General features: G+C 24.9%; 1 protein-coding gene across 1 annotated transcript in view; it reads right to left on the reverse strand.

The window, feature by feature from the left end:
• Positions 1 to 17,901, reverse strand: part of LOC112684186 (NACHT domain- and WD repeat-containing protein 1) — a 217,523-nt gene extending 199,622 nt beyond the window's left edge. Inside the window, exon 1 of the mRNA XM_025555553.1 lies at positions 17,662 to 17,901. The gene's annotated coding sequence lies outside the window, so the exon portion shown is untranslated. The remainder of the gene's footprint in view (positions 1 to 17,661) is intronic.
• Between the last annotated feature and the right edge of the window lie 7,737 nt (positions 17,902 to 25,638).

Raw genomic sequence — 25,638 nt, forward strand, 5'->3', positions numbered from 1 at the left:
CTGTAGAAAATAGTTACCATTTCCTACAAAATCAATTCACTAATAAAATTCAATATGGTAATTTACGTTAAATCATTGAAATACTAAAATTCAAAATTGTCTATAAGCTTCTACATTTTTATTGAATTTGTTCCGAATATATTAAACGTTTTTTCCAATTGTGATTTTTTTCCTCACATAATCAGTCACAAGATTTATTTAGCTAATCGATTTCCTATTTACATGTATGTAAAATATGTAGAATTTATCAACAACATTATTTAACACTATGGTGTTAAACTACATAGGTACATCGAATTATTGTCAAATTTATATAGTCCTACAAAAATTGAATTTATTTCACCCGGTATTCGATTAAGTGAACACATTACTAGAATCTGAAATAAATATATTATGTGCTTTTATAAAAAAAAACAATTTAATAATAAATCTTATAGAAATAATATAAATAAAAAATAATCAATTCATATATTCGTATACAATGGATATAATAAAAAATATCATTATAAGGTATGTTTATTTTTTCTTATAAAACCTAGCCATACCAAAGTAATAATTAGAAGCGTGGATAACAGTTTTATTTTTCTGATATTTATTATGAATAAAATGTTTATTAAATATTAATGATTTTTTATAGGGATTATGTGTCCATGATGATCGCCAACATCCGAAACGGATCGGCACATTAAGAAGAAGAATAGTGATTTTTAATCTATAAAATCGAATGATCTCAAATTGTATTAATTTAAATATACTTAATTAAATTACTTTGCTGAACTAATTTTGATAATATACTTTAAATATAAACTTATAAACTGAATTGTATAATGGAAAATAAATATTAAGTAAATCAAATTTTTCTCCACAGATAATCAGAAGTAGATATTTCAATAATTATGTTTTTATTTTTTGTATATTAAATGTGAATCAGCTGATCAATAGAAGGTATATTTTATACCACCCCATTAAAAACTTTGAAATGTATACGGAAATAAAACATAAAATTTAAATTGTCTATATTTAAGGTTATAACAGGATTATAGGATAAAAGTACTATATCTTTACAAATAAAATAAAAATATTTCTTAATTTCACTTCTTAAAATGCACAGTAATGCTAGAGTTTTTGTACTTGAAACGCATAAAAATTAATTTTCTTCCTCTTAGCCACATTTTTACGACAAATATTGACTCATTAACAAAATGATTTACCCTGAGCTTCATAAAATTAATTTTTTTAACAAATCCTACATTTATTTACTATTGAATATATGTTTATAGTATCGTAGATTGAAATAAAATACACATTAATTATTTATTTATTATGTTTGTATAAACTACTACTCTTGGTGCTTAGCTATATGTTTATGAAATTAAATCGCATTCCATATAATTTAAATACTTAAAATTATCGGCACATTATTTGCAATAATATTTTCTGAATATGGTTTTCATATTTTAATAATTCATGGAAAAACAAAATTTGTTTAAATTCTTTTTTAATTATTTAAATTATAATAAATATTTAAATTTGAAACATTTTGATAATTATTGTATTTATCAAAATCATCTAGTAAATATACGTTCTTATGATCATCATGGTACATTTAAATAATAATAATTTGATATAAATGTAGATAATCTATTTTGTGGTCCTCTTAGAAACTGTAATACAAAATGGTTTCAATTAATATCGTATGTGTAAAACATTATTATTCGTTCCAATAACAATATTTGAATAATATTTGTTTAATTTATAAAGTTACCTCTAATATTTATATAACCTAATGACCATGTTAATTTACAAAATATTAAATTCCAATTGGTTTGATCGAATTCTTTCACATTTATTATAATTTTTACATTCAACCTTTGAAAAAATTACTTACATTATCTTAAAAAAAACCGGTATCTGCAGTTTAAATATACGGTGACAATTTAATATATTTATGTATATATGTCTATATTTTACTGAAAAGTTTCATTTGCGATAACCGACGTTTAGAAATTATTTTAATATTTATGAGTTATGACATTAATCAACATATTATACAATCTGTATTGGCTTACTTAACTTTTTTTTTTATGTTTGTTAAATGTTAATTATATGTGGACATATATTATTTTTATTTTCTGTTTTGCAATAGCACTTAAATTAAATTTAAAGTAGCAACATCAATGCATCTTAGAAGTACATAAAATATTTAAGAAAATAATTTATGAGGTTTGTGAAATCTTCTATATTCTGGTTCAAGAAATTGAGTTAATTAAAACCACTTTTTCGTATTCAAAACAAATTCAAACATCCAAATAAAGTAATTAGGACAATTCGCTTATTGTGAATTAGTAAATAACTTTGAGTATTAAAATGATCAAGATATATTCTATTTTTTTCTTAGCAATTAAATTGTTTATTTGATCAAGAGACAGAATATTAAATAAAGATAAATTAATGTCATAAATAAAGAGTCCGTAGTATGTATAATCGTTTTAACATATTTTCTTAAACGTATTTATATAAAATTGCCATTTTAAACGCTTGATATTATTTTTTCTGTCTCCTATATTTCTTAGAGCATTCAGTATTTATTATGTGATGTTTAGTCAGCATATCAAAAAGTGAAATTAGCTAAAAATATTGTATTGTACTAAATAATATATGTAAAATATATAACTCTATAAGTTATATTTAATTAAGAATAAATTTATTTTATTAATTATTACAATTAATGTATATTAATTAAGAATAAAAATAGATCTATACACAAAACCATCAGAATCTTTAAAAAATTAAAAGTTAGGATGTACTTAACTTTATTTAGGCCAATTACTCTTTATGGAACAGAAATATGACCTTGGAAAAACTGAGGAACTAAGGATGACAGTGTTTGAAAAAAAAATACCCAGGAAAATGTATGGAACACATATTTGATGACCATACAAATAATGAGGGAAACTACACCATGATTAACTGCGATCTTTTTTCTTTTACTTAGTGGCTCTGAATAGATCATATGCTACTGCCACCCCACTCTTGTAATCTATCCTTCAACAATTTCTCCGTAAGTACTCTTCACAACACCGGAGCCATCTGTAATATTCCTCAAATTATTATTCCTTTACCATCAAACGGTATATTCTATTTGCCATAATAACTTCTTGTAAAATGTCATTTAATGCCTAATCTATTCTTTACCCACAAATAATTGTCATTATCTTTTTATAAATATCTTCCGACTACCAGATTGGTATTAAAATTGAACATAATATCCTTTTATATATATTTAGATCACATAAGTAAAACTATTGAAACTAATTTAATTACTAGATGATTTTCAATAAAAAATTCAAAAATAACATGTTATTTCCATATCGGATGTAAGTTACGAGCAGTTCAATATACCAATATAATTTAAAAAATTTAAAAAAATATCGATGTTTAATTTTATGATTCCAAATAATAGTAAATTCTATCAAATATATTGAAACATTAATGCTTTATTTCTCTATTTAAATACCCAAAGCAAATTTATGAGAACATTAAAAGGTTTTTGTACTTTATAATAATCAAATATTTAACTGTAATAAATACTTTTTTTAAAAATAAATACTAAGTTTTTTAAATCTTTCTATAGCAGTAATCGGCAACCAATGGCCCTTGAGCCACATCCATCCCCACGACTTTTTTATACGGCCCGCATTAAATTCCAAGACTACAGAATTTCATTGAATATCATATAAATTGTTTGTATTGTTTTGCCCGTGAACCATTTTTAATTTGTGAATGTGGATCAAGGGTCCAAAAAGGATGTCGACCACTGCTTTGTAACATAATCATAAATAGAAAAGGAAATTAATATACGTGAACTCCTTAATGACTAGCCAAAATATTTATTATTTTGCTTTTGTTTAGAAAAAATGAGCAAACTGTTGAATATAGTTACAATAGGAAGATGAATGAGGTGTACATATTAGGTACTTTGGGCGTGAGTTGAAGGCATTATTCATTGATAGCGCTTTAGCTTGTTTTATTAAATTATGTTCTAAATTATAAAAATGAAATGAAAAAAATTATTATAGTTAACATTGGAGGGAGTGTCTGGACCATTGTTGTTTTAGACTTCAGTGAAAATTCCCGGGAAGTGAGTTGGAATAGAGGCTTGAAATGAGAGAATTGATATTTTAGGGAAAGTGGGAGTGAAATTATTTGTAATTCTGTTTAGCTATGTCTTTGATAAAAGCAATTTTTAAGTCATATAGAAGTGTAAAATTTGATATGTATAGAGGATGATAAGTAATGAGGCGGAGTGTTTTCGATTGGAATATTTGAATTTTATTTGTATTGATTTTTTTAACAGAGCCCTAGAGATGAATACAATAAATCAAAAAAAAAAAAATTAAATCAAGATACGTTTTAAGAGGAGATTGTATATGACGGAGTTTTTCATTTTTAACTTGAGTTTTTGAGTTTCGATAATTTATTAAAGATATTTTTAAATAGAGAAAATCAATGGTTGAGAGTAGTTTTTGTTTTTTTTTTGTAAATGTTTAGATCGGTTTATTTTTTTGTCAAATAATAATCCTAAGTATTTTACTTTACTTGAGAAGGGTATTTGTTTATTGTTTAGGAAAGTTGTAAGACTAGCCAAAATATGAAGAAAGTTTATTTCTTTTGTGGTGTAACAAAAACACACTTGGAAATCATTGAAGTGCCAACAAATAAAACTATGTGATATATTCGCGTTTATTACTTTAAAAATAGTACGAGTTAAAAACATCTATTTATATTTCATAAACATCATAAATGATAAGTTCATTATTAACTTAATAATTATAACTGGATATAATAATCTCAAAGTATTTCAAATCAGTTTTTGCACCACTAATATAAAAAACATTGATGTAAGTTCAAACTTTTATGGAAACCAAAAATCATTGTTTATTCTGAAAACAAATAGAATGATATATGTAATTCCACCCACTTCTTATTATACTGGTATATTTATAAGAGCTTCATAATTAACAAAAGAAAAATAGTCAACTGTATGTAAAATAAAGACTACGTTGAATTTTATTCCATATGATAAAAATATTAGACTTCAACTTTACACATAAAAGATATATATTCAATACTCTATACTTTATTTCATGAATTAAAATGCTATAGTATTTCAATGTATTTTTGCGTGTTTTTTAATACTTAAACGCATAATAGTGCATCTTATTTTAAAGCCCATGAACATCAAATACATAAGAAATAAGCTAAGTAGTAACCACTTGAAAAACATTCATCTAATTTCTTCCGTCTTCGCCACAGTCAATCACTGACATGTAAAACCACGGAAATGCCAGTCAAAATTCTCAATATTTCTGATTAATATATATTATTTTATGCATAGGTGGTTGTAAGAATATGTAAAGTTTATTCATTAACATGTAGCAAATATAATGAATGTCTAGTTTCATACGTATTTTTGTTATAAAAAATAATTTTGGTAAATTACCAAACTCATATTTAGATAAAAATGATTTAGGTTTTATGGCATAATAATAACCATTTTGTCAAAATATATATTTTTTAACACTTATAATTGAAAAAATTATAATTTTTTTCAAAGTTCATGTTATTTAATATTTATTTTCTGAAGTATATACTTGAAAAATGTTAAATAATATGTAACTCTGAAAAGGTCTTAAAAGTACTTTATTAAAATAAATTATGTCTAATTACCATTATGTCACTGTAATCAATTGTAATTTTTTACAACACTCGATTCTAAAAGTACTTAATAGTAATTTTCACTATGATTTAGATTATTAGGTTATAAATATTCATTTAAATACCTAGTATTTAATTAAAATAAAATAAAATCTAATTTAATGTTTAATGAATGTTATGAACATAAAATTTAATTTTTCATAATAATTGTTATAAGTCATGTAAATCGTAATTATTTATTCAAGAAAATTGAGTTTTACAAATAACATATTAATTTATTGCTAGGTTAATATCATTACTCTATATTATTATTGTTATCAAAATAAATTGGAAATCATTCATAAATTATTTGCTAGACATTCAAGTAAAAATAATTTTCACTAAGTTTTTTATAATATTATTTAGTATGCATAAAAAATGTTGTGGACCATTCTATTGTTTTAAGTAAAATTGACTTTGGAATAGATAAGTATTATTGGATGCTTATATTTTTTTATCCGATTTAGTATATTTAGATTCGAATTTAATTGAATTTAGTTAATATATATATTAGTATTGAAATAGCCATATGGAAAATATTTCGATATAAAATATCATAATATTAAACTATTTGTTTTTTTTTATGTATATATTTATATATATATATTAAAAATTCAATCAATTTTTGAATGTACGTGAGTGGAATATTAGATCTATAATATACTATAAAAAAAAATACCACACTTGAAATTGAGAACATAAAATTTTTTGGAAAATTATGTCATATCAATAATATTTCATTGATATAATTTATCCTTATGTATTTATTAAATATCATAAAATCATGATAAATGCATAAAACTATCGAAAAAACATCAATTTAATCTGACGGAAAATAAAACCTACTAAACATAATCTAACTTAATGTTTTCTAAAAGTCTTTTGTTAAAAGCTTTTATATTCAATACATTAAAATGCTTTTTAATATAGGTACCGTTATTATACGAAATTAATCGATTTTACAGTAAATTTTAAAAAATATCGGTTTTATTATTTAAAATAAATACATAAAAACAGTCTTGTAAAATAATTGCATACATTTACTGTCTATATGTATTTAATCATTGGTGTAGTAAAACTAAAACACCAGTGAGTAAGTTTTAATTAAATTTAAAATGTATTGTTTAATATAAATATGCTAAAATAAACATTTTAAATAAATTTATGACCGTAATAAATATATACCGTATCTTGTAAGTATCATTTCAATCATTTTTTAATAAATAAAATATTTTAATCGTATGATTATAACTTAAATAATTTTCTAATGTAACTTTAATATAGAAAATTAAATAAATGGTTTTAATACAATAGTTTAAATATATTTAACACAGTTACATTCAGCATTAAATTTAAAATTTAATATATTTTTACTTATTGGTGTTTTAGTTATTACATGAATGATTAAAGTTTTTTTGGTTCAACTTCTTATTTTTTTAAAAAAAAATACTTAATTCACCTTTTTTAACGAGTTCATAAGAAAATAAAACATTAAAAAAAAAGTGTTTACATAGTTTGTCATTAAATGGCAATTGCATGACGCTGAAACTTTTACAGAATTCAATAATTCCTTAAAAAAAAAAACTTAATAGCAATAAATACTATGTATATATACAAAAAAACGTTTCCGTTTTAGGTCCAAAGTAATAAATCAATCCTTCAATACTTTACGTCACCATTTATGGTAGCCGTGATGCATGTTTCTAATAAAAAAAAATAATCTTCGTCTGTTCTTTTTTTTTTTTTTTTGTCCCTTGGATCTCCCTAGGCGAATTAATGAATCTAGGGTTCGTCCATCTTTTCGTTATTCGTTCATTAATCACAATTCTTTCCTTTCCTTTGTTCCTTGGTATTCAATCCCTTCACACTATGTCCTAAATATTATAACCAAAGTGATATTATTATATTAGCATAAATATCATATTAGGTGAAGTAATAATGTATCTGGTGACGTTTATTAATTAGTCTGAATATCCCTTACAAAGTTCTGTTACTGTGGCCACATGACATCATTGCATTATGATTTTGTAAACTTATCGTCTACTCTCTATTTAATTTTCAAACTTTGAATACAAAAAAAAATATTTAAATCAACATTTGATACTAATATCAATCCGATTTAATTCTGTTTAAAAGAAATATATAAGTACACTTTAAACAATAAAAATATTTTCCCACAATACCTTAGAACACGAAATTTTTAATTACTCATTTAATTATTTATTCCAAATAAACAGTTAACTGTATTTCTTAAGTATAATTTTTATATTTAACAATGAATTAATAAATATAGCTTTTTATATAGCTTAAATACATTTATTGTCTGGCTGGAAAAAATGTATTCATTATTATTTTACTTATTATTCCTTATTCTATAAATGTTTGTTTGGCAAATAATTTACATTTTTTTAGGTCAATTGCATTAAAATAAATGAAATCAAAATAATCAACAAAGTTTGTTTTTTACTGTATTAACGAATGAAACAAATGGTTGGTTCAATTTAAATAATTATAATTTTATTGAAAAATATATTTAACAGGCTTTTATAATTTTTAACATTAAAAATTAATTTTACTGCTATGAATTTTTATTTATGACGTATTGTAATTAACTGTATCGTTAGTTCATTGAACATTTTTTTTTTTTTTTGATTTAATAACAGAAAATATAAATTTTACAATTTTATATATAACAATATTTTATTTATAATTTTCAATATGTAATTTATTTTGTTTAAATTTTAAATTAAATCATTTTTAATATGGTAAATATAATACTGAAAAAATCATACATACTACTTTCAAATCCTTATTGCATTTATATTTTAAAATCATTAAAGGGATCCTTTCAGAATATAATGATGGACGAACTGAATGTGATTTGTTTATAATAAAAGTATACTTGTTTCATAACTAGACCTTTAGATTCCAAAAATATCATGATCAAGAATAATATAATCAAATAAGCCAATTCATTATTTTTGATCTCTGATAATTATAGATACATTTCAAAAGTTATATATTGTAGACGGTTAAAAATACTCAAGAAACTTATATTTTTCATAAATGATTACATTACTATTCGCTACGAATGGTATAATTTTCAAAAAGTTTTTATGACGTACTCATAGATAGTTTAAAACGTAATGTTTCCTTTGCTTTTTTTTGAAAATTACGATAAAATATTATTTATTTTACAAAAAATCTAGTAAATTTAATTAAGATTCTTCATAAATATTTATAATAATTAAATAATTACTACCAATGAAATAAAAATTTCGTTTAATTAAAAAAAGTACGAGCATTTAAAATTACATTTGGAGAAAGGGATAAATATCACAAATATCTGTATCATTTTTGTATTTAAAAATACTAAAACTTTTAATTTTTATACTTAAAAGTTTAAAAATTAGATACAAAATTTTTCATAAAACAATTTCTGCATCAGTCACAAAAAAAATTTTTACTTACAAGTAAAAAAAAAAAGAAGTTTTCGGAAGACAACGGATAGTAATTTAGTTGCTATCCAATAAATATAAATCATAGTTACTCAAAAAATACTGAGTACGTTTAATGGAGAGATATAGACATTTATTTTAAAAATATTTTAATAATATTATGTAGACACTCAAATTTTCAACTTTCCCAAGTTTTAATTAGTTATAGTTTGATAACACCGTATTACATAGTATTTTATTGTTACTTATTTACAAACCTAGACGTATTGCTTTGCGAACATTTTAATATTAAAACTTCATCCTACCTTATTAAAAATTTTGTTCTACTACTATATCAATCATCTTTATAAATACAAACTGATCCACTTGATCTCTTTTACACAATATCGTTTTTTCGAGAGCAATGATACATTGGTTTCAAATTTAAAAGACCAATACAGTATTATTATTCAATCATCCCTGTATCTTACCTGACCGTGAAATCTCCCCTAACCTAAGATTTACGCTCTTTTTTCTGTTTGTAATTATAGCTCCAAGATAACTCAAATATGTGTATAAATTAATGTGTAACTTATAAGTGAGAATATATAAAAATCATAGATAAAAATAGGATAGATAAATATTGATCTATGCTGATCAGTGAATCGGAGCATTCGAGTTAGGTCCCGAATGCTAGGAGCTAATCGCAGGTAATGTACTAGTTGGGTCCCAGATTTTTATAGGTACTACATTTTACTAACATTTTCCTTCCCATTTTAATAGGCTTAGGGCTGTCTATGATCTTTAGACCACAGATATGGTTAAAAATGTTTTTTATAGTTTTTTTTTTGTATTTTGTTTTTCTTCCATTAAAATATTAATTATTAAAATTGTATTGGTAAAAATATTAAAAATTTTATAAATCAAGTTTAAAAATACATATCATATAACATAATTATAACCATATAGGTAAATGAAAAATATTAAAAATGTTAAAAATCGAGAATAAAAATAAATTTTAAATACATTTTTTATTATGAATATCCCAATAGTAATATTATATAAATAGATACTTTTCGTTTACTTTTAAATTTAATAAAATTGTATTAATATTATTGTATAATATTTTTAATTATTATAATATTTTAATAACACTATACTAATTTATTAATACTATTATATAAATTAAAGAATTTTAAAAAAAATTTGGTGCTGTGGTCTAAATAGATCATAGACAGTCCTAAGTCTGTTAAAATGGAAAGGAAAATGTTAGTATAATGTAGTACTTACCAAAAAGTATTCAGGAACTAGTGTATACCTAAAATAATTCTGGACCCAACTAGTGTAGTAATTTTAAATTCGGGACCCAATTCGGATGCAGCCCATTGAATGAATTAAATAAATTATCTACCAAATTAAAATGATAACGATAAAAAAAAATAAGATAACAATTATATATATTATATTCATATATTAATTATATTTATATATTATATTCATAAATAATTCGCTTCAAAAAATTCTTTAATTTATATTTTACTGTCGACATTTGGTAAGATACATTCGTACATTTATGAACTATAACCTATGAATGGATAAACCTGGCACAATCAAATTTCTTTTGCCTATAGGGTTCGCATTTCGCACATAAGATTTAGAATTCACTTTTTTCATTATTTCATTCTAGCTCACAGATTTTAATAAAATAAAATCCGAAAAATGTAATAAAAAGTATAGTATCTCTATTCTGTTTTTATCGGATTGCTGTAACAGTTTAACTATATTCTCCAGTGACTTTATTTTTATTTTGTTTGACTTAAATCACAAGTAAAGTCCATTACTTGAGATTGTATTATACCGCGATAATATTACATTACTCAAAAGGTTCAATATACACGAGAAACGAAGAGGTCAAAAAATGCAATTTTTAAAAGGAAGAGTCGATAAAAATATCAATATCAATTTTTTCATTTTATAAAGTAGTAAGTGTATTTATTATTATAATTACGGAATTTTCTATATCGAGAATTTTTTGAAAACAATTTTGTACACTTACTTATAACTAAATATATTATAATAAATTTTATGACAAACATGGGTTCGATTATCAATTTTAGGTACTATATTAATGTGAAATATGAATAGCTATAATACCTATTATGGTATAATAAATGAAGTACATTTATTACATCTATAACGTGTCTTTATATTCTAATTATTTTAAAAATATCATTATGAATAATTTTAGTCGGATATTAATTTCTTGCTAGAATTTATTTACATAAAGTTATTACATTATATACTACGAGTATTTAATAATTAAAAACACCAAATAGGATGAATATGAAATAATATAAAATTACAAATTATTAATTATAATACAATCAGTATCATTACACACAGGTAATCATAATTTTAGCTTGTAAATAATAATTAAAGATTTATATAAACATAATTGTAAATATTAATGGTAAAATAGTATTACCAACTAAACATTAAAATTATAATATTTTTAAATATGTTGAAATAATTTGAACTTCACTTATTATAATATTTTAAGGTTATTATTAAATTTATAATAGAAAAGAGTTAATTTTGTGTACATTGATATTTTTCCAACTTAAAGATTTCATTGATGCCAAATTAGATGCCAGCATTTACTTACATAGTAAACGTAATAAGATATTGATTAAAGTTTAATTTTGTCTAATTATAGTAATTTTTTATTATATTTTAATATTATTGTTCACATCGCTAAATTAAAAATATATATATAATTATATTTCTTGAGTATTTCTCAGAACTCACTTAAATAATTTACGTACATTAGTACATTAAACATTTACTAACTATGTTTATGAAGATAGTTTGATTTTCATAATAATGAAAATAGCAAAAAATTTTTTTTAATCTTTTCTTTCTAAAAATAAGGTGGGGAATATTTATAACTTGTTTTTTTTTTTACAATTAATGATCAGTAAAATTTGATTTCTTTGGATTTTATTTTATTTCTAAAGTTATTTATTTAGCTATTATTTTAATAAAAATCAAGAAATTAATTTGTAATAACCACACCAAATAACTTATTTAAAAGCTATATATCATATTAATCTAAATATAACTTACATGCTCTCGATAAGAAAAATACAGATAATAATTTTTCTTAATATCTTTTTTAGTTTTTAGAATATTCATAAATGTTTGAACCAAAATATTGATTGGATATATTTTGGTTCAAAATGGTTAGATATTTATGACTTTTTTTTTTTGGTAAAATTATTAACAAAAAATGTATACAGATTGTAGCACAATACTAAAAAAAAACTATTCTAGTACCAATAAATACCTCACTTAATTCACAATATACTCAGTCATATATTCATTAAATGTGAAGATTAATTGTTAAATATATTTTTAAATAAGCCTATGAATTTTTGATGTACCAAAAACATTTTATTCTCGTATAATTTAAAGTTATCTCATAAAATACCATTATTATTAATTTAAAAGTTAGACCGTGACAAAGAAACTATAATCTCTTACGGAATGTATTAAGGAATAATAACGGAAAAAAAAATCATAGTCATAAAACTGCCTTAGTTAAAAATGTGAAAGCAAACCTGTCAATTCGTTTATAAACCATTTTCTTTATTTTCACTCGAACTCTTTATTATTGGACATACTTTAAAACAATGTCATAACTATACTATTTTCAATATGCTACACAACTAAACATTTTCAACATTATAAAAATGTAACTAGTTACAATTATTTCTGATATTTATTAGAAAAATTATTAATAGATATTAGAAAAATAAACACTAAAATAGTCTTAACACGAAATATTTTAATTAACATTTATGTGTTTGTCATTAGTATTCTCCAAACGAATTTTCTCGTCTCTTTTTAAATTTTTATGTTAAATTTAAAAATGATTTAAATGAAAATAAATTGTAGTATAGTAACTATTAGCTTATTTTTCTATACTATAAATTTTAGTTAATACATCTCAATATATACTCAATATTTCAGTTATTTGAATACTATTATGTTACTTATTCACCAATCTCACCTAATTGATTTTATTCAAATAGCTATTATTATTCATCAGTCATCACTATATAATACTATTTTAAAATGTGAATATCGGTGAAATGTTCTCTACTTCTACTATTATCCAGTCTTTCTAAAGTAGAACAACCCAATTAATATTTTTATTATTTAATACAAATAAAACATAAGTTTAAAAATATATGAATAATTATAATTTATCGTTAAAATTATCGAAAAATTAGGTTAAACAATAATAATTTAGTACACTGTATTAACCATTCAAAGCATAATGTTATCAATATTATATAAATATAAATCCACATCTAAAGTATTTTTATGTAATAATATTGATATGAAAGTATTATTATCTTCAACGTATAATAAAACAAAATTATTTTCACTTAGTTGAGTATTTCTTCAATAATATTCACATGCGTGCACGATATTTTAATGAACCACATTTGACTGAACTTTTACGTTACCAATACCCAGGACAACTATATCAACCCACTATATATCGCTTTTAATAATAGGTATTATTTAAAAACAAGTTCATTAGTGCTCTCTGTAATTATTTCATTCGTATATAATAATGATCACGTTGAGCAAAAACATACACAGCAATATCTACAGCAATCTACCGGATTATATTGTTAGGGAAATTCAAAGTAATATTTAAATTACAAAAACTTAATGGCCACTTTAAGTGGAAAAGCAAAATATGATACAAAATAGTGCTTATTGAAAATAAAACAAATAATAAATTCTATTACTTCGTAATTAAACCGTATACTCAAGGCTGTTACAGTTATTTAATACAAACTGATGTATATTTTTCTTCTCGAAAGAAAATATTTTCCAAAATTATGTCAATCAACAAACATTATTGAATTACTTTAACATTTCCCAAAAAACAAATACTACGTTACAGTGATGAACTTTTCAAAATTTGTAGATACTCATAAACTACGTTTATGCTTTAAAATGTCAATGAAAAATAAATTATTTGATTGTTATGCTTTAAGTAAATTAACGAATTTGATATGTTTAAGATTTTTACATTTTACTATTTTATTGACATTAATATAACGTTTTATAATAATTTAAAATATTATAACTGAAATTATTTGGGCAAACGTAAACTGTGCCCAACGAAGGGAAACAATTGTAAATTGCGCCTGGTATTTTTCAGGTATAAATGTTTGTGTAGTAAATTGCACTCGGTATATTTCAGGTACACATTTCTGTATAGTAAATTGCCCAGTATAGAAATATTATTTTTATGATAGTCATATAGCATTACCCAGGGGACATCACGAGGAGGCAACTATCACTGTCCTCCAAAAATGTTTTTTTTTTGTTTTACTTGAAATTAATAAATTAATTAATAGAAATAGGAAAATTAATATTTTTTTTTAAAAATATTATGGTATAAATTATAGTTTTTTAAATATTTTTTGTTAGGTTAAAAATATTAATAATAAAAAATACAGTTATAAGTTATGTACATAGTAATGAGATATCATCTTCACATATTCAGCCCTCATAATAGTGTTTTCATTGTATTGTTGAATAATTTTTTCCATTTTTTGAATTTTTTTTTTTTTTGATTTGATTTTTGAAATGTAGGAACAAATGATATGTATGAACCTATAAGGTTAGGTATTAGGTATTATAGGTATTTATACTATTAATTTTTATATAAATTTCAGATTGTAACTCTAATATTTTATCCATAAAATTATAAATATGAGGTTACTTAGATACTATATACTATGGGCGCAATTTACTATAGTATTTTGACTACCTAATTAATGTGGGCACAATTTACAAGGACCCAATTATTCATTGATTAACATGTATGTTTCTCGTTAAACTTTTACGTTACGTATGTAAGTATACTAAAAACTCATAAAATAGAGACTTATTTTAAACATACTCATATACTTTTTTACAATCTCGGTTATAATGTACCTACATAAACACATAGACTTATAGTATTTTAATATTTTATAACTATAAATATAAAATTAATATGTATAAATCAAAGATTTAAATATTGATCAATAATAATTTATAAAAGAAATAACATTAAAATATATATATATATATATATATATATATATATATATATTTTTATATGATTAATAACTTTTGCTTTTTGAAGCCTTAATTTCAAAAAGTTTTTTTTTCAATATTAAGTCAATATTTTTTTAAATTTTATATACACCTATATATATTTATGTTTTTTTTTTTTTTTTAATGAATAAAAAGCTAATCTTCAAAACGAGAATTTACCTTACTGTTACGATTATTTTATAGACTTAAATTGGAAACTAGACAATTCAAGCAATAATCACTATTACTACTTGATGTATTCAATATCAAGTGTAGGTATTTTTATTTGTAATACGATTGGTATCATATTATATGAGGTATTATACTACTGGATGATTTGTGTTTACGTTGTACAATATCTTATTGTTCATATTAATTTAGAAGTATTAGTGAACTTCTATACAACATCCAATTTCCTTTTAAACTTCCAGACCAAATTTCGATAATGCTTACCCTCTCTAATTATTTACCTATATTTCCTCCCGTTCATCTTAGCTTATTACAATACAACGTCATATTTCGTCATAGTTACAAAACCATTAGTTAGTTTCAAAACGCGACCCTTGGATAATTTAAGGATACAACCAATTTTAGATAGTTAAGGGTAGACATTTGTGAGGACACCATAGTCCATAGAAGACAAATTCAAAATAATAATCTCGGCTATCAATCTGAGAGAATTATTGCTATTTCAATGTTACATTGACATGATAGTTACAAACATTATATAAATAAAATACATTTTTCAATTTTGATAAAAATGAGTTAAATGTTATTTACCGTTTCCGTGATCCATGCATCAAATCATGTATCAAATAAATAATATGAACATGAATATAAAAATTAAAATAAACAAAGAAAACTTAGAGGTATCAGTAACGCTTATGGTACCTAATTAAAACAAATACAATTAAATTGTTATGTACGGTTAATCTTTCATCTTTCAAAATATTTCCCTAAAAGACCGCAATAGTTAACTATTGCATGTCATATTACAAATAACAACAAAAAATTGAAGAGTAGTATATATTATATACGATGTATATATCTCGTCTATATCTGTGTGTAAATTTTATATATAATATATTATGATTTTTGATTATTTACATAGTAAAACTATTGGCTTGAACGTTTTAAATGTACCTTATGAAATATAAATATATTCGTCCATGAACATAGTAATATCAGTTTGTGGTAATCATGTTATAGCAGGTAGGTACATAAATTAACGCAAGATGTTTTATTAATTGTATAAAGTTTAATTATTGTTTTATTATTAATCTGAGCTAACCAAAGCTTTCACTAAAGCACCTACCCGCAGAAGATATAACGGAACAACAGTAGCTAATAATTCTATACCACGGTAAGATTAATGAAAAATAGTACTATAGCTGTATAACATAGAAACATTACAATTGACGGACTAGAGAACTCGTAAAAATCAAATATCGAAGTCGCGACGAATATCGTTTCACACGTTCGAACCCACACACGAATAAGACTACGGAGCATAGTACTGGCTATGTGACATTTGAGGTGAAATACGAAGATGAGTCGGTTGTACTACGGCGCATAATATTGCTAAGGGTTAAATTTTTCATTAAAAGTAGCAAAAACGATTATGATCAATAATAATAATCGTATTACTGTTCAAACCCCTGTAGCGCACACAATATGTGGTATTTAATAAAGTAGTAAAAAAATAATTAATTAAAAATTAAAAACTATGAAATGGTTAACACTAAAATAATACATAAATAAATAAATAAACTATTTATTATCTATTTATTTACTTTATTTCATTTGTATACCAGCTTAATACGGCCAGTGATATTGTACGAATCGGAAACCTGGGCACTAAGGAATTCCGATGAAAATAAATTCTTAACGCTAGAAAGGAAAATATTACGAAAGATCCTAGGTCTAATAAAATATGACATCATAGGTGAGTGAAGAAGGAGAAAAAACAGATAGTTTCAAGAAATGTTTGATGAAACAATATAGTACGGACGATTAAGATAAGACGGGTGCGCTTAGCAGGACTAGAATAATGGTACTGTAACAGAATCCGGTTGGAAAAAGACCCATGGGAAGACCAAAATTGAGGTGGGTAGATACTGAAAGGATTTGGTGAAGAATAAAGACGGATGGAGAATGGGTTGTGAGACGGGATGGTCCTGGTGGCCCCGAATAACTTATGTACTTATTAATATTATCTGTGTAAATTTGCATAGTTAAATATAATATTTGTATAACATTGTTATGCACGTGTGCGCCACGTCGAATCGGTACTCACATGGCTGCCGGGAGGAGTAGTCGGGGAAAAATCCCGTTGGACCGCGGGCAAGGCGGTGAACGCGCGGTTAACGTGTTCGACGGGTGCGCGCGCGAGTTACGCGGTACCGAACGACGTGCGGTACGCCGGAACGAGTTACGCGGAAAACGATAACAACGACGACGCGGACGCTGGGCGAGTTACGTGGCGCGGGCGGACAACGCGTGACTAACGGAACGGAGCGCGCCGGCGTTCGTGGCGGACGGCGAAAGCGGTGCAACACTTGGATGACGCGCGCGCTGTTTCCCGGCTTTTCCGCGTCGGTGTGGCGGCGGCGGTCACCCTGGCAACGCGGGCTGACCATTGCGGCCGAGGAAAAATACCGGAGCGCGGCGGCACCCCTGACCTGATCGTGGCCGGCGTCCGGGAAGCGCCGTGGGCCCGTTCTACTACCGGCCGCGGGTCCCTTCGAACTGCATGGGACGCGAGCCGGGACCGAGAAACTCTGGGCCGAACCGCGGACGGTCCGACGCATACCGTTTTCTCGAGCGACAACTCGGTTTTTCACGGAGGTCTTGATCCCTGATCCTCGTAGACGACTACGGACCGCCGCACAACGGTTCCAACAGACCTGAAACGGTGAATTTCTGTGGTGGTATTATACACGCTTCTTCTTGCTTCCGATTTTTGAATTCAAAAAACGTACGAGTGGATAAGCTTAAATCAAGGACTGGAACCTTGATGAATTTCACGGTTAAAGTTCGGATCATAAAAAAGAGGTTCAATGTCGATTCTTAAAAAACTAAAATTTCGGTTTTGGTTTTTTTTTTAGTTTTCCCAAAAAAAAATTTAAAAAATAAGCTCCGGTTTTTAAAATCTCAAAAATGTTGTATTCAGTTTATTTTTGGTTCTTCAAATATGAAAAACTCGCTTTAAGTTTTTATACTATATTGTAAAAATTTCGTTCTATTTTTATTTTTTAAAAAATATAATTTAAATATTAGAAGTGTTAACGTAAATTACAGTGGTCAATACCGATTTTCAACCAGATATCCTACCCATAGCTTAGAGGTAAAAAAAGGACTAAATAAAGAAATCATTTTTACTCTTATCACTAGCATTTAATGAAACATCCTGCACTCCTTTTTAGATTTTGACCGAAGTGATGGAATCTATTGGTTTTGCATACAATGATGTGAATTTTTTTTTTATGTGTCTGTCATCACGTTTTGAGGCAGTAAAAATGCTTCAATTTTCTTAAACAGCAACTTTTCTGAAAGGAAAGTGAATGTAGATGGTACTTTAGCATGTCAAAAATCCAACGTTTTCAATATTTTTTAAAAGCATCGAAAAAAACCATAAAAAAATTACGAAAAAACGGGAATTTTTACGCAAAACCACATTTTGGCAAACTTCATTTTTTTTAAAATACCCAAAAATAACTCAAAAATAGAACACTGCATCGTTTCATACAATTTTTTTTATAAACTTATAAAGTTAAAATTTATTTAAAATGTGTCAAAATCACGATAATTTGCAAGTTATTTTGTAGATAAAAATTCTTAAAATTTATTCTGCTTATACTCAAGGTTCAAAATTTTAACACTAAGTGATCCATAAGTTATTCTTCAAAAAACTATAAAAACATTTTTACCGGACTTTAAGAAAAAAATGTTAGACCATTTGAAATTTAAATTCTTAGAAAATTATATAAAATAACGATTTTAAATATTTGTTATAATTCAAAAAGTATAAGTCGCAGTAACTTAAAACTTTTACAAGTTATTAAGTTTGTAATTTTCTTTAAGTATATTTTTTCAAAATATACCGATTTTTAAGCAACTTATAGGCATTTGAAATATTCGATTTTTTCTAATAAAATAATAAGAGCCGTTTTGACTCATTTTTTGTTAATTAAATATAATTATATAGGATATTTATATAGAAATTACAACCAAATAGAAACTGGAACTGCTTTCTATTATTATAATAATATTTTTTCCATATATATCTAACAAATCATCTCCGTTCAAAATCGTTATTCGTATACAATGATACCTACCACTGGATTCAAATTTAACAAATCCATTGTAATGACCTACCCTATAAACGAAGTGCACTCCACCCTCTACTGTACAGCAGAGCGAAGCCCATCCGGTTCTTTTTTTTTTGTAGTTTATATATTGATTGTTATGTATCATTTTCAAATGATTATTAATATTATAAAGTATATTGATATTCAGTATTAAATCTTTAAAATATACGCCAATCGTTTTATTGTAACCGTATACTATAATTGTTTAAGGTTATACTTGCGTTTGGGGATTTCAGTAGATAATACCTAGGAAGATCTGTTCCAATTTAACAAGATTTTATACTGATCACTAGAGTATAGATTTTGAAGGCAATTGCTTTTTTTCTTCTATTGCTTTATATAAGTGGTTCTCAAGGCTTTTTAACAATACAGTACACTTCACCTCCAACACAATGTTCACGGCACACCAATCCATATAATATGTGAACCATATTTTATATTTTTAAGTACACTTTTTTCAGTCTCTTCTACTAGAGTTAATTATTATGAGGTATATTAATACAATCCATCGATCAAGATGGCTACAGCGGGCATACTTACAATAAATAATTTTACATGTATCTACGATTAGTTTGATAAGTTTTCATCGAATATCGATAGTAATATTGGTAAATACATACTTATAAAACAATTTATAGATTTATCGCGACATACTTCCAGAGTGCTCCCGGCACACTGGTTGAAAACCACTATTCTAAAACGTAAGTATAAATAATAACAAAATATCAGCTACAAATTCGATTTATACTACTTAGAATGAATTTCACATTTTATTGCTTTTTATTCACTTTCTTTTGCTTTTTATGGGTTTTTGTATATTAATGGTTTTTTTTTTTTTTTTTGGGGGTATTTTATGTTTTTTTTTTCTTTTAAGTTACCTACATTTTTTCAAATTTTTTCTAAATAAACGTATTTGAAATGTAAATATTTATTTCAAAATCTTTTTCCAAATCTTGTTTAATCATTTCTTTACAACCTTTGTTCAATATTTCAAATCAAATATTTTCTAGGTAATCAAAAAATGTATGTATATATGTGCGGTCAAAAACTTTTTCGACCCTTAAAAATGCGATTTTGAAAAATCTTTTCTTATTGCACAGTGAAAGTAATAGTGGAACCACTATTTAAAATTTCAAGTGCATACGTTGAGTAGTTTTAGAGATACAGTGATCAATAAGTCAGTGGTAAATGAATTTGATATATATTTATATATATATATATAGTGTGGTTTTCTTTGGATAATCTGATTATGAAAAATGCCACGTACCACCTTGTCATATAATTATCAAAAACAACAATAACAAATTTTATTAATCATTGGTATTATATTAATATTATGTGCATGGCAAATAAGTTGATACTACTACATTGGTTACGTGGGAAATTAATTCCACGTTTAATGATTTCATACTTTACAATTTAATAGTTATATACAGTCTTCGTCGCCATTATAACAGTTCTGATATAAGAGATAGTGACCTGCACATTTCGCCCCTGACTTTGTCATTAAACTTCTACAGTTATGCGAATTCCGGACTAAAAATACAGTAACTCTTTTTGATAGGAAACCCACATAAGTGCCTCTATAGTCAAATGTCAATGTTAGAGTTTATCTATTTACATCTCTTTAAAGTTCAATTACCTCTATCTAAAATTCGAAAATTTGTAATTCAATTTTAAATAAATATGTGTATATTAGTAATGCTATTGTTATACATTTTTCTACAACAACATAGGGCAGATAAAATGTTGTAATTTGTTTACTATTAAATGTAATTTGTTTTTAATATCTTTCATATTATAATAAAATATAGGATACATCCAACAAAAAATTTGCAGGAATATATTTATACATACATAGTTTGGAAGATGCTTGTTTATATTATATTTTTCAAGCGAACTGTAGTAAATATTAAAAGATTTTTCACTCAAAAAATAGTGATCCATTTAACTAATTTTATGATTTACTTTCGAAATTATCAACTCTATCCATTGAAAAAAAAAATAATTACTTATAGAATTTTTTCCTAGTCCGAAAATAAAATTCTTGTTTTCAAAATATTGACAAATTACCATATTCATTATCATATCACATATTAATATTTAATTATACTTTATGTATATAAATATATAGTACAGTGTTTTGCAAAGATAACTAACAATTTATCTAGATAAAAAATAAAATACTATTTATCTGGATATAAAAAAAAATAAAATTTATTTTTATTTTATTAATTAATTTATACTTTTTTTATACATTTTTACTTAATGAATAAATAAAAATAAAAATTAACTTAACTTTGATCTAGTAGATACTTCCAACATAAATAACGAATAAAAAATATTTATATTTTGTAAATTTATGTATAGGTAATAAGTAATTAATAATAAGTACTTAGTTTTAAAAATAAATACATTATTTTAAGATATATTATAATTGTATAAAACAATTCATTAAAATGTATATAATACTTATTATGGAGTAATATTTATGATCAAGATATTAAAAAGTTAATTCAACCATTATCTGAATTATTTAATCCTCTTTCTTAGGAATCAAATATTGTAAGTCACCACCAGAAAATATAAATGGAATAGTCTTTATTAAATAAGTAAACAGTTCTTAAAAATAATACTTATAGGCACAATTTAAGTAATATAACTAAACATATATTTGCAGTAGCATAAATTTTAAAATAATAGTAATTAATTACGAAATAAATAAATTAATAATATTAATAATATTTTCTTAAATTTTAAATTTTTATTAGTTCTTAACATTCAAATTCAATTTTTCGAATTTTAATTTATACTCGGATATTTTTATCTAGATGAATTACATTAGATAACTAATTGTGTTTATTAACTAGATAAGATAAAAGATAATACTCAACACTGAGCACAAGTACATAGAAGTTAATAAATGTACCTATATTTATTATATTTTAATTTTTTTATGTTATTATAAGTATTTTTTTTTTTTTTTTACAAGTCGATATATTTTTAAATCGTTTATTTTAACAAACGTGCTCTATTGTCAATTAATGAGTTTTTAATGATGTTGAGCATTGTTCACAAACTTACCATGACAAATAGTCGAGTACAATGACGATGAAATATCGGCGAGAGTGGTTAGGTAAACAGATATTTTTAACCTAACTAAATTGCATACTGAACATTTGTGTACGTCAGTGGGTTAGTACGAAAAACTACGTCTCAATTGCAAAAAAAATTATACTATGAGTATACATGTACAAATATTCAATAATCGATTTACCGTAGTCGTGTCGTAATGTGAGTGCACGCACATACATCACATTACACATTAGTAGTTCGCGCGAGCTTATAGTACACATAGTCAAGTTTACCCATTAAGAATGTATTAATTTCGACTTACCAAACGCCGTTATATAATAATATAATCGCGTTGGTACTGTACGGTGGTACGGTGTCTTGAACGATCGAATCGCACCATCCGGGTTCGTAACTTGATAATGCGCATAGAATCATACAAACCCATTGAAATTATAAATATTATAAATCAGATACATCATGTCCGTGTACGCATCAACTGATATACATTTCAACGGAAATCGATCAAACCCTTTCAAAATTTTAAACTATTTTATAGTTTTATTCGGAAGCATAAAAGTCTAAATAGTCATTTAAAGTGAAAAAAAATACGTTCAATATTATTGCTTATTGAGAGATAATAATATTTTTTACGTGATGTTTTATAAATTAATATTAGAAGTTATTTATGCTTGAGAACAGAGAAAATGAGTAGAAATCAATCACTAAATGCATTGTAAATGAATGCAAAACATGTTTTCAATTTATATGTGACGTGATTAATGGATACAATTAATTGCTTCTTTTCGCAGGAAAAATTAATCTATGTTGCCAGTAATTGCTTAGATCATTTTTCCTGAATCCATTATACTGATCAAGAGAAATTCATTATTGAAAACAAGAAACGGAAATGTTTTTTTTTTCTAATAGATTTTATAATCGTAACAGATTTAGGTGTACGTCTGCGAGTCGAACATGCAGTAATTTATTTAACAACCAAATCCCTCGTATTTTAAACTTTCTATATAGCTCTCGCTGGTAACGGGTAACGATGATCGCTGAAATATTGAGATAATTTAAATATACTCATTTTATTATTGATTTTTCAACTCAGAGATTAAATTTAATTGATTCAAAATAAAAATATCACAGGCTATTATTAAAATCATGACTATAGTCTGCATTTATCCAATACAAAACTTAAACGATACGTTTAAAAAATGCTATCAACTTCAACATAAAGTATGTGTTAAAGCCTGTTTAAAGTAGATTCTTCATTTCTTTTTTCAAATATTTGTTTGAAAATAATTATATACCTAATTCTCTTGACAATATTTATGTATAAGCTATCGATATGATATCGAAAATAACACATACAATTACCTATAGCCATTGCTGACTAAAGTCTCGAGTAAAAACCAAGTACGAAAAAACATTTAAGCCAAAGACCTATTTTTTACTTAAATTGTATTATTTTAATAAGTTTCTATAGTTAATTTTTTGTGTAACATTTTAGTGATTAACTATCATTAAATATTGTACATTATATATAAATACTGCTTAATGGTACACTACATTACTACAATAAACATTAAACACCTATAACTATATAGGTAACTATTGATAATAATAATTATAATTGAGTCTTCATAGATATTATTAGAATATGAAATATTGACAAAAAAATAACATTTTTTGAAAATATCTTTTTTTTATCTAGATAAAAATGAAATTATCTTTTATCTTTATCTAGATAAATTTTGCATTATCTATTCCCAATACTGCATATTGGAGATAAAAATGTATAGCAAATTATAAATATTTATTGTGCCACATAAAATTTTTATTCAGTTAAGTCCCATTTGATGTAAGTTTGTACCGTAATTATTATTCACTGTCATTGTAATTTGTTACGATTACACACTATGTGATAAAACTAATACCTAACTGAACTCTATCACTGTTGTCTTTAAAACCGATACACAATTAATTTAATAGGCGTCAAATTTTAAACAGAAACTTGTGCTACGACGGGTACAATATTGTATTAGATAATAACATTTACTTTTGAACATTAATATTTTTAAATAATGTTTTCGAAAATTGTTAAAACGACAAGGCCTACATTTTATGGAAAATAATCAACATGATGTAACATGCGTTTGTTGTTGATAAAAGTTCAAGACAGGCGCAATCGTGTTACAGCCTTTTCATCGGCTGCATGGTACGGTCTTTGGTGAAAACCAAAACCGCAAATAGTATAAATACAAACATTTTTAATAGACTAAAAGCGCAAATTAAATTTTCACTTTTTTACTATAGTGGTCATATAAAAGATCAAAAGTAAATGTTATTATCTAATACAATATTGTACCCGTCGTAGCACAAGTTTCTGTTTAAAATTTGACACCTATTAAATTAATTATTTATCTGTTTTAAAGACAACATTGATAGAGTTCAGTCAGGGGGTGGACACAACACGGCGGCAACGAAATCAGCGGCCATTTTAATTGAGGTACTTTTGTTATCAAATTTTAATAAGTGATAACTGATATTCGTTATTAATTGTAATTTCAATTATAGTAATTGTTCAATTTTTGATCTACCAAACAATGTGAAACATGGTGACTGACTAGGTACCAAGAAGTGTGGATCATTTTTTAAATAGTATGTCTACCATAATACAGGCCCATGTGCAGGATTTCAGAATGGGAAGTGTTTAAAAAAAAAAAAATGTATAAAATAGATTCATCGATGATTAAATAGTATTATACAGGTATTTATATACATTTTTTAAGTATATTAAAAACGTTTGTATCGATATAATACTA

This window comes from Sipha flava, unplaced genomic scaffold, assembly GCF_003268045.1.
Source record: "Sipha flava isolate LNK unplaced genomic scaffold, YSA_version1 244_pilon_pilon, whole genome shotgun sequence".
Taxonomy (NCBI): Eukaryota; Metazoa; Arthropoda; class Insecta; order Hemiptera; family Aphididae; genus Sipha; species Sipha flava.